Source organism: Lagopus muta, chromosome 11, assembly GCF_023343835.1.
Source record: "Lagopus muta isolate bLagMut1 chromosome 11, bLagMut1 primary, whole genome shotgun sequence".
Lineage (NCBI taxonomy): Eukaryota > Metazoa > Chordata > Aves > Galliformes > Phasianidae > Lagopus > Lagopus muta.
The window spans coordinates 1,312,147-1,325,014 of record NC_064443.1 but is presented as its reverse complement, the minus strand read 5'-3'; the positions used below and the strand labels follow the sequence as shown (position 1 = coordinate 1,325,014).

The window sequence follows — 12,868 nt, the reverse complement described above, 5'->3', positions numbered from 1 at the left end:
CTGACCTCTGGATAAAGAGCACTTGAAAGAAAGAAAGTGAGAGTTATTCTCTGCTTAGGCCACATTCCTGTGCTGTCATACATTACTATTCCGTTTCACGAGCAGCAGACACACATGCATGCAAATCAGTCCCACTGGGAAAACAGAGTTATTTGAAAAAAAAATAAACAACAACAAAACAAAACCAACACAACTAAAAGTAAATACAAGCTTCCTAGAAAACGGATTTCTTTTTAGTTTGTGTTACAATGCATTAGGTGCTAAACTTAAAATCGTTGGTAGGTGAACAGCAGATAGCATTACAGAGACCCACTCATCATATAATTCTCATTACACCTCTGGCGTGTGTTATGACATGCCCTTGCTCAGATTATGGCTTTGGACTCATGCCCAGCCTTCCACTTTGGAAATGCAAAGTAAGCACGAGAGGTCTGCACAACCTCTGACTGCTTTCTGCGTACGGTTGGGGCATCTGGGGAAGCTGCTGCAAGAAAGGTACCTTGGGCTGTTTGCCTGCTTCTCCCCATCCTTCCTGGCTCCTGAGGAACGAGCGTTTCTCCCCACCGTGCATTCTGCAAAGCGCAGCGCCTCGAGGCCTCTTGCTGATGGGCCAGGGATGGTCCCTACAGAACATCTAAAAACGTTCCTAAAAAGCCTTTCCCTCATGCCATCAGCCCCTGCAGCATCTCCTCTGCAGACTCACCTCCACTCAGAGCTGAGAACAGAGGAATCCCAACCATTATCCAGCTGAGCTGAACGAATGCAGTAAGAAAACATGCAGTTGTAGGAGAATTAATCTCCTGAATGATGCATGGATGTGAGGGAAAATGTCCTTGATTTATATGATGTTGGAAGAGGGAAATATAATTTCAAGAGGTAATTGCTAATTTTGATTTATTAAGTTACACGCTGGATGTAGTGGGTTTATTATGGTTATACTATCTAATTTATTACGATAGATATTTACTGTAATGGGAATATATATTAATCAATAGATACACTGATTAACTAGGGATTATTCTCTACACTGCAGCACTGGAATGACAGTCAAGCCAGTCACAGACAGAGATGACTGTCATGCTGTGAACGATATATCTAATTCTGAATTTTACCCTGGAACAAATGAAAAAATAGGCAATGTTTGTCGGGTTTGGAAATTAATATTTCTGTTTTAACAGGCAGTATGTCAGATGTTGTAGCTGAGGTACTTGTTCAGAGTCCAATTCTTCTCCAAGTGGATGATTTATGCATTTTAATATGAAACGTATCACTCACCAGGCAGTTTCTTTCAGTACGTGACACGTGCGTTCCACCTACCAAGTACACTTTGACACGTAATATATCCCACTGCCCTGCTTCTTGCAGGGGAATGTTTCTAATCCCTTCCATGCCCCGCAGAATCACAGGGGTTGGAAGGGATCTGAAGAGATCACTGAGTCCAACCCCTGCTAAAGCAGTTCCCTACAATTGGTCACACAGCTCGGTGTCCAGATGGGTCTTGAATACCGCCACAGAAGGAGAACCCACCACCCCTCCGGGCAGCCTGTGCCAGTGCTTCACCACCCTGACCACAAAGAATCTCTTCCACATGTCAGTTAGCTTTCTGATGGCTGCGGGAAGCCTTTGCTTTGCAGAGAGACCTATGAGCAGCTGTGCTGCCTTGGGAGAACCTTGTGAGATCACCCACAAACCCCACCTGTGGAGGACCAGTATCCATGCACACTCCTCCTTCTTCCAGCCTGTGGATGACTGGACAACCCAAGTCAAAAGAGTGATGACATTCCCAGTGCTGGATAGAAAGGGGCTGGCACCTGGCTGCAGCAGCCACCGACAGCTCCACTCTCACCAGGGAGCCCTTCTTTCTCCAACAGCCTCCACCAGAGCAGCATTTCTCAGGCTGCTTCCTTCTCCAGGCTCTTTCCAGCCTCCACACCGCTCTGCATGGAGGCAGCTGCTTAGCCTGGGCTCAGGGACTCAAGATGCACAGTCCCAAGAGCTGTTTGTTCAACTTGGTCTCCAAACATTCACAATCTGCCTACGCAGCACATTGCAGCCTCTCAGCTCCCATTAGCCAACACTCACTTTACATTTCTTTGCCACAAAATTTGCATCCTTTTGTCTTGTTCTCATGGAGGAACATGATGGAAACAGTCCCTCCACCTGTGGGATTGCTCAAGTCACAGCTCAGGGATTCCTTTTTCATGCCAGAACTCTGCCCCAGGTCATTTTTTGTGACCTCTTTCTTATTGCTTTCCTTCAGGATGTCACAGACTTATACCCTTGTGTCCACATTCTGCCCAGAACTGGACATAGCATCAGACACAGACCTAACCTACAACTGGAGCTGAGATGATAATGATTTCTCACATACACACAGGACACATCCAGCAGCACATCCCAGTATGAAGCGTAGCACCACACTACATTGTTGGTCTACATTTACTTCGTCAAACTGAACTACAGTGTTCCCCACTTCATACCCTGGAGCTGATGTACCACTGCAGACATTCAGCCACAGCACACCATGGCTCTGATGCACTCTACAATGAAGGTGATACCTACAAGGCAGCCGAGCTCCAGGACAAGGTTTGGGTCAAGGTTCCTGTGCTCCATTAACCAATCCCAGCCCACCAAAATCCCCAGCAGCAGAACAGCAACCCACGTGCTGGTCTCTGATTGCTGCTAAGGTGAACAAACAGACTTTTGGCTGGGATGAATGGAGAAATATGATGGATGAACGACAAACAATATGCAGATGATGCACTGCACCCAGAGGAGAAAGGGAATTGTCACCTGTAGGCGTTGCTGACTGCAAGTGGTGCCAATGGCAGAGAGAATCTCTCAGCACAGGCCCAAAAAAAGTACTCTAATCTCAGAAAAAGTAATTGGAAAATTTCTGAGAATCATGGGAGATAGAAAATGGCTCTTTAATTATGAAAAGCAAAATCCTCTTTCCTAAAGCAGATCCAGAGAACAGAAACGCAATAACATACGGGATTTCTGGGGCCAAGAGCATCAGAAAAGGCACCGTTTGCTGAATAAGCAGAAGTGCTGCTTAGCATATGAGAAGCATATGCAGCAGAGGAAAACACGGTCTAGCTACAGCAATGAAATGAAAACAGCCCCAGAGTGTGGATTTGAAAACCATCTGGAGGTTTCTAAGTAACCAGCCTGATTTTTCTGATGCGCTGAGATCTGACTACATCCCAGCACAAGCAATAGAAGATGCCGATTGCTTGGCAGATTTGAAAATCAGGCCAACTCTTCAGGAGTGTTCACATGGGCAGAAATGCATGATTTTGCCCCACTTGAAGCCTGAAAACACGGCAATGCACCTGCTGATCAGAAACATGCTCACAACACGCACATCCTCTGTGAAGATGAAGGGGGAGCCCTCCCTGTGACAGTCAGAGCGGGGACAGAAACCTGATTTCTTCAGCCTGCCTTTGAAAATGAATGTGCTATCTTCTATTACGAAACAGGAAAAACCCTCCTATAGGTGCTGGAGCATATTACAAAACACTGCATGCTATATAACGTGATACAAAATAGAGGGAATTAAACGGGCAGGAAAATGAAAGTGATGCACACCTGACTGGGAGCTGTCCTTATCCAGCCACAGGCAGAAGGCAAGCCAAGAAGAGAGGAAAGGACGTGGCAACAAGAGAGTTAAATCCACGCCTTCCAGTTAAGAAATCTGCAGACACTTGCTCTGAAGCTCTGATGCTCTCCCCATGCCATGGTGCCCACCGCGTTCTCCAGGCGCCGCTCTGGGCTTGGCCGTTCTCAGCCACTGCCTCCTTTATTACCGCGCTGCAGACGCCCCACTGCCTCGTGTGATGCTTCCCACCTGCTGCATGCAATGGTTCAGCACTGAAGCACACAGCAACACCGATGAGATCCTTCCTAGACTCGTAACTCCCGGCAGGACGGGTTTCCTCTTACGGCTGCAGGATTGTTTCCGTGCTGTAAGCGGCGCAGCTGAAGGAGAGGCGATGAATGGCGGTGCTGTGAAATCCACTCCACTTGTCTGTTAGCTTGCTGTCTCCGTTTCCTCGTCACAGGTAAACTGGGATCTTCAGAGCTTACCACAGAGGTATTTAGAGACTGCAAATGGGGACACATTAAATCAGCTGCACCTGTGCTTCCTTTGGGTTATTTGATTGTTTCCTGCAGCTTGGGGAGCATCTTCCCACCACACAGAACCCTCAGCAGCAGTCTGCATGAGCTTAAGCTTTCTTTACAGCCTTCTCTACGTATACGGGGCAGTGATTTCCACCTATCCAGCCATGAGCTCCCTGCAGCAAACAGAAGCGTTGTGGGAGGATGCATTTGTTCACAGCTTGTTTTGGGTCACTTGTCTGTCTTGTCTCTACCAGTGTGCCATCCTGGAATTACCTGCACTACGTGACTGCAGAAAGGCCTACTGTAGCACTGGTCATGCTACTCCAAGTATTTTCTGAGAGTTTTTGGCTGTGCCATTGTGCCTTGAATACAGCCCTGGCCCAGAACAAGGGTTTTAGGCACAGTGCCATCACAAAATGAGCATCTTCTGAGATGCAGTGGCTGCACAGTACAAAGCCGTGCACCGGAGCTGCAGCCAAGTCATCGTTTGCCCTCCTCTGGTCCTCTGAAGTCCAACACCACCAGTTTCAGAGGGCCACAGCAGGGAACACCTCCCTCTATAAATCCAATGGAAGATGACACCTGTGAACTCAGCTGAGCTGTGTGCCTGGTGAGTGGCAGAAGAAGACACCCACAGTCATTGACTTCCTGCCAGCGGTGTCCTTCAGTGGGGAAAAGCTGATGGTTCACACACTGTGCTGAAGGGACACCTGTTGGTTTTCTTCCCTGCTGTCTATCGGGGTGCATCGGGATTCCCTCCAAGTGCAGCAACAGCAGCTCACAGAGAGCCAATGGGAAGGTGGTGGTTGGGATCTGCTTCTTCAACAAGGAATGCTGTGGTTTGTTCTTTGTTTATTTTCTTTGTTAACATCCTCAAAAGGGCAACCAAGAGCTAGGAGTTGTATTTTGTTCTGCTGAAGTAAATGCATTTATGCTCCCTGACTCAAATTCTGCTGACTGCTTAAATGGCTTTATGTTCTAATTAGTCAAATGTAACGAATGGGTTGTTGAATATGCAGCTTATCCTTCTGCTCTGACTTATTTCTGCAGTACGTGGCAAACCTTACAAATAATTCTGTAACTCTCCAACATCAAACTGCTACAGACAAACGTTGCTGTGCAGCCTTTTGGTGTGTAAGCTTGGGCAGGACCTGTTTAAAGGCAAAACTGCTCTGACTTCCTCTGCGTCTGTCAAAACCTGAGCTCCACATTGCACAAGTTGCAAGCACGGGGAGAAACACAGAGCGCAGTGCTGTGCTCTGGTTCAGCTAGAAGTGATTAACAGTTTGCGAGTCACACTGACTGCTGTGAAGCTCGAGTGATATTTCAGCATTAAAACCCCTCCCACTCACCACCACCACCAAAAAAAAAAACAAAAAACACCACGCTCTTTCGCTATCCACAACCCTCAGCCCCCAGCGCCCCAGCTGTGCCGTCCCCTCGCACAGCCCGCACTGGGCTGCCGGCCCAGCACCCGCAGCTGCCCTGTCGGGGCCACAGCTGCAGGCAGGGCGGTGCGGGGCTGCCGGGGAGGCGGCTGCAGCACGAGTGCCTTCCTGTGAGCAGAAGGCTCGGCTTCTTCTCTGCGATGCTCTGCTGGCAGGACGGGTTTTTGCAGAGCTGCTGCTCTTCTGCCGGCGCTGGAGCAGCATCAGGTGTTGATCTTCACTGCACTGGAGAGGAGAGTGGTGTCCCAGGACTCAGTGGCTTGTCTGAAACTGGGTTTTTTTTTTTTTTGTTTGTTTGTTTGTTTTTTTTTAGTAACTGTCTGTATTGCAGTCTATAAATTAACTATCTCGCAGTCACCTGTCCTTCTATCCACTATCTCCCTATCAGCTGTCTGCCTATGATCTACCTACACCACTAGTAACTCTTGCTTGCCACGAAGTACCTCGCTATCCACAACCCACCTCTCTATTCAAGACCCATCTTGCTATCTCTTCACTACCTGTATCACCACCAGCTATCTATCTCGCTATCAACTCTCTGTGTCCTGCTGTCTGCAGGGGTAGGGAATCCCTTCCCTGATACAGCAGTGATGCCATGTATCCTATGGAGCACTTCCAACTGCAGTGTGCTCCTCGTGGCAGAGACGCCCATAGGCCATCCCAAGGAGATGCTGGAGGGGACAGCAACCTCCTCAGCTGTCTTGGTTGTAGGATGGCCTGTGCTGTAATTTGAGGGATGCTCTTGCTGGAAATTCTAGGTTCAAAGACTCATTTTTCCAGGTGTAATGCTATAATGGGGATGGAAACTACATCGATAATAGCAGAGAAGTAAAGTCTTTTGCTAGAGCAAATGAGAATGAGCTCAGACACAGCAGCTGTGGCTGAAGAAATGAAGGAAAAGAGCTACTTATCTTTGGAAGGCCTCAAGTATACAGGGATCTCCAGCAAGAAATGCCCCCACCTCCCCCTGCCAAACCTTAAATGAGATCTGGGAAGGGGTGGATCCTGGCCCCATCCCTTCCAGTCACTCAGCTGCATTGCTTGCACCTGAGCTCCCCTGGGTTGGCACTGCCTTCCCACCAGGTGCTCAAACACTGTTTCAGGTCGTGACTGAGCATTTGCATCTAGAACCTAAGAACTTCTGTCTAATCTCTATAGAAGGTTTAAATTGCTGTGCCAACACTGAGCCCTTTTTGCTTGACTGGCTGAGGAGGTGTCCTAATTACTCTTCTCATGAAGATGCTGTTCCTGGGACACGCTGCAGGGTGTCTGTGAGCAAGCGGCTGTGCCTGTGACACCTGGCTAAAATGAACCAGATTCAATCTGTCTTGCCTCTTCCCAGTGAGCCTCCGAACAGCTGAAATCCCAGCGTGGGACCACAACCTCTCTTCAGCTCTTCTCAGAGCAGACCTAAAAATCCTAATCTCACCTCCTGATACTCAAAGTGAATGTAGCTGTAAAGCTCTAAAAGGCTGCAATTAGACTGAACTTACTTTTAAAATCTCTCTACACAAATGCTTTCTCCAGAAGAAGTATTTCAGTCCAGTTCTAGGTATTTACAGAGCTGAACAAGGGCAGGTGAATGGCACGGGTGCTTTGTACTCAGACACTTCTGTATTTTGTACTAATAACGCTTTGCACACATGGTTTTGAGTTGTGCTCACACAGACATTCCGTGTCTACACAAAGACATTTTGATGGAGAAGGAAAATGAACTGTTGCACATAGAGGAACAAACAGCTGGAAACACACAGCGGTGGCTGAGCTGAGTCTTCTGAGCTGCAGAGCTGCGCTTCAAGCATGACCTCTTGGCCCCAGGGTCGGGGAAAGGTGGTCTCCTGACACTGCCTGGAAGCAGCTGATTCAAATACTACTGAATCTTTTCACCCAGACTAGGAATTAGGTCAAAACTTTCTAGGAAATTTCTACAGCCTCTTTTAGAGCTCAGTTCAAAAGATCAAAGTAGAGAAATCCCATAGAAATCCGTATACAACCACGCTTGGAAATGGAACATTAACAGGAAGAAATCTCACTGCTGAACTCCACTGAGCTGACATCTGGGGGCTTGCTGGTTTAAAAACCTCAGCACATCTCTGCAAAAGGCAAAGAAGTGAGTAAAGGTAAACCAGCCCTTCCATCAGCACCCATTCACTTTGTTGTGCTGTGGCACCGTTTCCCCTGTTCCCATCTCCACCAGCAGTTTGGCTGCAAAGTGCCACTTCAGCCCTTTATGGGCTGTAACAAGCCTTGCCCTGGTGGTGGAGCTTTTACCAGTACTTGGAGCTCCTCGCTCATGTTTGCTATTGAAGAGTTCTTTATTCTAAAGCACTATTTTGATTAGATGATCTCTTCACAGAGAAAAACACTTAGGGCCAAATTTTTAAAAAGCCATTAGGCTCCTGCTTAATTTAAATGCATAACAGCAGGCAGCTCAGTCTGATTCTCTACTTGAGACCACAGTCTCCTGATTTATACGCACAAGTGGAATAGCTTTTACAGATGCTCATTTTCCCTCTTGTTTTATCCACCTCATGCCTAAGAATTTACCTTTACTTATGATTTTCTTAATTTGCACGGAAATTACACAAATAATCATTTAGTACACAGAATGCATTGGTCAATTTTCTCCAGTTGCCTTGAAAACAGAGTTTATTGGGCTCCTTTTATCCTAGGTCATCCCATGATGAAGGAGTCTTGGGATCAGTCCCACATTTGAGAGACAAACATGCAAATCATGGGCAAAAAGAGCAGAGAATTTAAGTCCAGACATCATCATCCCCTTCCAAACAGCCATGGGGAGCATTGCACCTTTCAATAAGACCACTTTTACCTCTGAAATTCCTTTCAATTCCTGTTCAAATCTCCACACGTTGCTTTGGTTTCTCAGTTCCTTTGCCTGTTGACGTTCTGTCCCAGAGCGGGGAAGGCTTTTATTTAACCTTCTTTTGGCAGATGAAATGAGTAGTTGGAAATGCAGCTCCTCCCTACACGATGGTTAAATTTCAAAACATTCCTGGGACTCTTTCAAATTTCTTCAGAAGATTAAAACAAGACAAAGATCTCCATCGGAAGAACAAGTTTTTGTCAGTGGGTTTGTTCTTTTTTGTTTTGTTTTGTTTTTTCCCCACAGAAGAGAATGGCAGATTGCAGGAAATTATGTTTAGGAATTTCTTAAGCATATTACTATTGCTGACTGTGATTTATCCTGGAATACTGCTCTGTGAGCATCAGCTTCCAAAACACTTCCACCTGATCCATGCAGATTTTCCTGAAAGGACACCAGAAAATCAAGATCCTACTGAGAATGACTGCAACAAAGACTGCCATCTAAAGACAGCAAATACAAACTAACACAGATCAGAGGCCAGTGCTGAAGACCTCAGGATGTCCAGACCTCAAGCCACAGATAAAAACTATTAGATAGGTCTGTATAACCTGGAACAATTCCTGATATTGTGAGCAAGTAGGAGCTGAGCACAGAAATGCCAGAGGTGATGGGCCTAAAACCAACAGACTAAGGTAGATGATGAGGAAGAGAACCCCAAATAAATGGTTACATATAGGAGGCATAAAGTTTTCACTTGCTCAGCTACAGCTGACCACAGAACAAGACCAGTGTGGTCTAGGCAGCCACTGGCTGTGCAAATAAGGCTGAGGGTTACACCTTGTCTTCATGGGAAGACAGTGCTCAGTTACATGCTTTCTGCATTGTATTTTCAGTAATGCATGAGATGGATAGTAAAATCAAGGCTCAGTACAGAGCTGCATTGCAATAACACCTCTGTTTCCCTGAAACTCAGCAGCTTCCCCTGGAACAAAGTCTGTGTCTCCAGGCTGCACTGGTATTACCGTTTCTAAATGTTCTTAAACTTACCATAGAATCACAGAATCACCAAGGTTGGAAAAGACCTCCAAGATCATCCAGTCCAATCCTACCACCAACAGTTCCCACTAAGCCATGTGCCATAATACAACAACCAAACGTTTCTTGAACACCTCCAGGACAGTGACTTCACCCCTCCCTGGGCAGCCCATTGCAGTGCCTGACCACTCTCTTGGAGAAGTGTTTCCTGACATCCAACCTGAATCTCCCCTGGTGCAGAACTTCAACACTTATATTCTTTTTCTCTTGTGTGCCTATAAAATCATGCCATCTAAGTTTTTCTATCAATATTGTATTATATCTTTCAAGCCATCTGTTGTACTCTATCAGTAATATTTTCAGTGCAAGTTTTCTTTAGAAACATTTCTTTGTGTTTGTTTTTTTTTTTCCTGGCATTGACTCCTCAGGTTTTTTTGGCTCACGCTTCTCAAGGCCAGAACTCCCCAGGCAGGATTTCCATCAGCATTAGTTGGAGTTCTCACCTGATGAGAAGCTGCAGCAGAAATGTTTACAGTCACACCTGAAATGTGAGGTTTCTGCTTCTCCTGATGCACCGTTTCAAGATCTGATTTCAGTCCAAGGAGCACATCACAACTTGGAATTAAAAGGCAGTTCCTTTCTAAAATTCCCCATAGAGAAGAAAACACTGAAATAAGTAGAAGATAAGGTTAAAAAAAAATCTTCCCCCCAGTTTATTACCAAAGTAATTTGGAACTTTTTATTTAGTTGCTTGTGTTTCCTGTTTGACTTGATTATATGACGCGCCAGGATCACTTTCTACTCACAGCAAGCAAGCATAAGAGTATTTCTCAGTAATGCTTAACAGTTGTTGTTCAGACCTGAAAATAAAAGGTTATATTCATCTGCCTGCAATACTTAAATAAATGTATATACATATATATATATATATATATACACGACTGGGATTATGCCATGTGATATGGCTGGGAATGCTGATGTGAATTGACATGTAACAGCCCTCTGCTGGTATTAACAAGCCATGAGATAATATAAAATCATAAAACAAGATGAAAAAATAATGAGTTTCAGAAGAAAAATGCACTTTTGATCTTTTCTCAGAAAAAAACTTTCTGTTCTGTATTTTCTCCTAGCCCACTTTTACAGCTGCTAAGGAGGGTGCTTTTCACAAAGCACACCGATTAGTCAGTAAAGTAAGCAACCCCTTTTGCAGAATAAGCCTAACGAAGCCAAAATGTAAGTGGCAGTGCTGTAACCCCTACCTCCAGCAGCTCCTTTGGCTCCCACCCATCTTGGCTGCTGTTCAAACTCCATCAGGCAGCTCAAACAGGGAAGTTTGACAGCGACTCCTGTTTAGCTCCACCAGCAGTGCCCACACTGTCACCAAACTGAAGCATTATCCCATGGCAGTGGTCGGAAATCCTCCTGGGAACAGCTCAGGTGCCAGGTTAAGGAAGATGGACACCTAATGGACGTGATGTTCCGTAGATAAGGACAGCCCCAGGCCTGGTGCACACTATGGACCGAGCGGGTTCAGCTCTAGGCCTGAGCAGATCACCTCTCTCTGGACAGCCTCCATCCCACACGCTGCACAGGAAAGGTCCCAAGGTTGCTCCACCTTTGCCTGCTCCCCTGCCAGCTGTTCAGCAGCTGGAGATGGGCGGCTGTTTCAAGCCGTTGCTTCCCTTTGTCTCATTGTCCAGCACTTCTGGAAATAAACTTTGAATAACAAAACTTCTCCAGTTGTCCTGTGCCAGTTTTTGCAGAGCAACCCCAGACTTCTACAAACCACTGCATTCTCTCCTGCTTTAGAGACATTTCATCAACATTTTTAAAAGTCCTTTGTTTTGAAAAGCACTACATTAGTACCCTGTGGCTTTCAAACAGATGCATTTTTCCAAAATCATCGTTTTTATGCCTGAAGATACTTCAAAAGGAAAGATTAGAAGAAGTGATGCTTCTTATTTCTCCCTTATTTTCTCTGTCACCAGGATGGTAATCTTTAGTATCGCTCATCTTCTATTTCAGTCAGCACTAAAGCAAATGAGTGTTATCTGCCGAGTGATATCACGATTCCATTGGCAGCTCCTGCACTTCTTTAGGAAGCTCCTGATGGAGGCACAGCTCCTGGCTGGTGCATTTGTCCTGGCGACATCACAGCAGAAGTCGTTTCAGGAACAGTCCTTAGAAACGCAAATCACTCCACGAGCTTTTAATGCAAATAAGAGGTCAGTCAAAACAAGTACCTCCAGGAAACTAATTGGAAGTGAAATATGGGCTCTGACGATAAGCTATAGCTCAACTGTACACAGACTAATGCTCCAATGCAGTTACTATTACATCCAAAGACAAGCAGAATGAAAACATCAGTAGCTGGTGTGTTCCTACCTTCCCACCCACAGTGACACCTCTTTCAAGCATACAGTCAGCAAAATGGAAGTGATCTCGAGGAATGTTATTGCTTAAATCACTTCAGTCATTTCATCAGAACTTCCAACTACATTTACACAGCATCTCAATCACTGTCCCACTGTCATCACTGACCAAAGTAACTTGTTAGCCTAGGAAATCTGAACACATATTAGACATGGAGCTTTTGGACACAGTGACCATGTTCACAGTTCAGGAAAAAATTATTGACATTTGTGTGCATGAGAGAAAGCGAGACCACAGTGTTTTACTGCCAGTTTAGAATGCACATGGGACACAGAATTTTAGATATGACCTTTTAATAGGCCCAGTTTGCTTGAAAGAATGACAGATTTTGCCCTGAATCTGTCCAATAGTAAAACTGTATTTCTTGAACTGATGGAAGAATTTGGGGTACAGGCAACCCAACCTGGGAGTGCAGGGAGCTCTCTCTGTGGCAAACAGCAGCAGCACTGAGCTGCAGGGCTTACAGCTTCCTCCAGGTCTGCAAGATTAAGAGAAAGAATGAGTCATTATGGGAATTGTTAAGAAATTGGGGAAACGCATTCAAAGCTGGATACAGACCTCTGTCTGACAGCCAACCACGTCTATGTTAGAGGTGGACTTCTATAAAGCTCAACTGCTTGCAGGTAGAGGTCTGCTGCCCAGCCTGTCCTGCCCTTCCAGCAACCCCTGCTGTCCTCCTGTGCCATTCCCCAGAACAAGGACACCGAGGTGGTGCTGGGGCACAGAGCCTTGCACTGCTAACAAGTCATGTGCTCCATGCAGGTGTGCACATGGCAGCTAAAAGCACAAAAAAGCAGACTTCTGGCACAGCTCTCCTTTGGAGAGGTCACAAACCACTCCTTTCCAGCAGAAACCTCGCCAAGAGAAGCGGACTCCGCACCTGCAAAGCACTGACATCACGGTGAATATATAAGCATCTGTTTTCGTGCTCCAGATAATTGTATCCTTGGGAGGCAAATTAAAAAGAGGAAGAAAATGTCAAATTCAAAATTTGTTT

The 12,868-nt window shown here is 45.8% G+C and overlaps 1 long non-coding RNA gene across 1 annotated transcript; it reads right to left on the bottom strand.

Moving 5' to 3' along the window:
- Positions 1 to 6,670: 6,670 nt before the first annotated feature.
- Positions 6,671 to 12,352, bottom strand: LOC125698785 (uncharacterized). The gene is made up of 3 exons (XR_007379333.1): positions 12,275 to 12,352; positions 9,939 to 11,644; positions 6,671 to 8,841 (listed from the first exon to the last, which is right to left on the bottom strand). It is a non-coding gene; the product is annotated as an uncharacterized LOC125698785 (long non-coding RNA).
- Positions 12,353 to 12,868: the final 516 nt, after the last annotated feature.